Source organism: Elaeis guineensis, chromosome 11 (genome assembly GCF_000442705.2).
Source record: "Elaeis guineensis isolate ETL-2024a chromosome 11, EG11, whole genome shotgun sequence".
Taxonomy (NCBI): domain Eukaryota; kingdom Viridiplantae; phylum Streptophyta; class Magnoliopsida; order Arecales; family Arecaceae; genus Elaeis; species Elaeis guineensis.
Genome location: NC_026003.2, coordinates 8,521,253 through 8,524,733, shown reverse-complemented (window position 1 = coordinate 8,524,733; position 3,481 = coordinate 8,521,253).

Here is a 3,481-nt window from a genome sequence, read left to right as displayed (position 1 = left end):
ATGATGATCTTTCAAATGAAATGTTATTTAGACATCATTGTGCAGCCATCATTTGATATTTTCATGGTTTTATTAGAATTAAATTATATTTTTGAGTTCCAAAATTCCATGCTAGTGCAAAAGAAGTTACGATGACTCGGGCAAGTAATTTGATGCTATTGATTATTCTATTATTTCCCTTCTAATAATCAATGAAAGCCGTCACAATAGTTATGATGTTGATGTCAGCTAGCTTGTGTGTAGGACTAATTTAAATATTTTTTTCTTTTTTGGAGAGAGAGAGAGAGATAGAGAAACCTCTTTATTATAGTTACTAATATCTAATAATTTGAGTTGCACTATTCGAATTTGGATTTCTAGATATGGTTTTTGGGACAACCCTCAATTCCCGGTTATTGCAACAGCTACTATTTTGAGATATTGGTATTGGAGAGTAATAATTATAATTTTTAAGTACTATAAAATTATTTGCTCTTTTGTCGCTGGAAAGTAGATTTTTTGGGATATTTTTCATAATATTTATCACACAAATTTATCCATATATTTCCTCAACTTAGGGCTAGTTTTATTTTGTACATTTTGAATTTAAAAATTTCAAAATGATTCTTGAAATTAGTTACTAACGGACATAGAAAAAATAGTTTAAGATCCTCTACTAAAGTCAACCAAAGATTGCATAGAATGAAAGGGTTCACATAGATACAAAGAGAGAAAAGAGATAGAGAGAGAGAGAGAGAGAGGAAAAAAGAGGGATGATTAGAAGAAGTGGGAGGGGTTTTTAGAAAAGTAAATAAAGGAAGAGAAGAAGGAAAAAAAAGATAGAGAATGGAGGAGATGTGCTCAACTATGACAAGTATTGGTGGTAAAGATCGGAGAGCCAGCAGCAGACTATGGTTCCAAAAACAATAGGTTGCCAGTGGAATAAGGCTTGCTAAAAACATGGAACTAAAAGAGGAAATAGTATGAAAATAAGAGTTGGAGGGCGGGGGGGAGGGGGGCTTGATGTCAGGTCAAGCTTCAGTTCGTTCTGGCAATTGAGCTTTGCACCTAGTGACAAGGCCACCGAGGAAGGACTTGGTTGGAGGATTGGCAGGGATTTTGGTCACAAAAATAGGGATGGAGGCAGTGACATTGAAACATGAGAGATGAATTTTGGGTTAATCCTAGCCATTCCTCAATGGAATACAGCCGATGGCTACAGCTATGGATAGGGTGGAGTGAAAAAAAAAAAAATAGCAGGAAGTGAAGGTACCATTTACCTCATCTCTAGTAAGGTTTGGGCTAGATTTGGTGAAAAAAGATGGTGGCATGGGTGGAAGTTTGAGAGAATGAAGAGAAAAAGGGGAAGATAAAGAGATAGTTTAGCATGACACTTCATGAGAAGGGCAAGTGCAGTAGGATAATAGTGATCTAATCAGAGAGGAGAAAGATTTTTCTCAATCTATTTAATTTAAATCTTGCAAAAAAAATACTAAAAAGTGAAACTATTATAAAAATAGAGCTTAAGTCGCCTTTTTCTTAATTGATTAATCTAAAATCAAGATATACAACTTTTATTTATAATGGTGAGATCCGCTCTTACATAGTTTTTATCAGATTTTTCTTCTTAATTTTAATGAAATTTTTTTACTTAAAATAGACATAACTAATGAAAATAAATTTAAAAAAGCTAAAACTATTCAGAAGATAGATCTCAACTTTTATATCAACTTTGCCTGTTATTGCTTTGCTTGATTTTTCTCAGATCGAAGAATATACTCAATCAAATTAGTCTTCTCTAAAAAGAAAAATTTCAATTTGATTGATCCATTTAAAGCCTTAAACAATAGAATTTGGGTCTGATCATTAGGAGCATCGCCTCCTAAAAGCCCTCGAAAGTTTGTCCAGCAACTCAACTTCTTGATATGATAGATCTTGCTCTTAATCTTGTTCAGTTTATTTATAATAGTCAAAGTAGTCTATATTAAATCTATGGATCCTCTAGATCAAACAATAGAAAAATCAAGGAGGAGGTTCTTAATTAAGATTTTAAAACAGAAGAAAGAAATGGAAAAAAATTGAAACAAGGAAGGTAACACTTTCATGCACACCCTACTTACGCTAACTTGTCAAGTGGTGAATCCGCCTTACTTTTCTCTTTATAGCAATCTTAGGGTACCGGCTCTTCTCAATTGGACCTATGGAAGGAAGGCTTTGCCTATTCTCAATTGGCAAGGTGCAAAGAAGAAAAGAGGCAAAGAAGGAGAGGAAGGGATGTAGCATTACTGGCCTTGTTCTACTAGTGAAGAGGAAAGGGAAAGGCAGAAAAAAGGTAGAAAAATAAGAGAGAGAAGGGGAGAGAATGGAAAGAGTGTATGGAGGATGTAGGGGTTAGAGAGAAGAGTTCGAATGTATCATGGGCTCTTTGGCTAATCTTTTTGTTCTCATTCCATTATTTAATGAAATACATGATGAATTATCATAGATATAAAATTTTACCAATTTTTATATATAGTACAAGGTTTTCATATTTTGGTCCATGTTTCTTTGTAATTACCTATTAATTCCATAAATTATTATATTTGCAGTGGTTTTCTATTTTTAAATATTTCATGTGTTAACAAGCTAGGGAAACATGAATTATTTTTTAGGGATTATTATATAGACACCCCTTCAACTTTTTGTAAGTTACACCCCTTCAACTTTTTGTAATTTGTACTTACACCTTAACTACTAATTGCAAGCTCTAATGCTCTAAATTGTGAGTGTTAAATAACTAATGTACCCTCAGATTTTCATTCCTCCCAAAACACAACTCTTCTAATTCGACTAACAAGGATATTGATGGAATTTTGTGTCTATGTCATATGACAATTATGTGTTTACGAATTCTTATTGAGATGGATGTATGACTGCGCCATATTACAACCAAAACCAAAGTTTTAGGGTTTAATTTGAAAAAAATAAAACTTTTTGATGCAAGTGCAAAATAGGAAAAATTGAAGGGGTGCTACTATAATTTTTCTATTTGTACATACATGTGTAGCTGGATTATTAGGTACTGAGGAATCTCAGAGGAGCACTTAGATTGCCAGTTGGTTGATACCTATGAGGTAAGTAGCATTTGTACTTTATATTAATTAATCAAAATCACCTCTATATAAATATGGAAAACTAGTTGGTGATTTTAGTTCTATGAATTAAATTGGATAATAACACCTATTATGATTGGATCAGGCATGTAAGATTTTGGATATTGCATGTTTAATTGAATGTTTCAAAAACGTATCAAAAAGAAAGGAAATGCTTCAATTATATATGTACGTATATATATACGTACATACATATACATACATACATACATACATATACATACATACATACATACATACATACACACACACATACATACATACATACATATATATATATATATATATATATATATATATATATATATATATATGTATGTATGTATGTATGTGTGTGTGTTGTGTGTGTG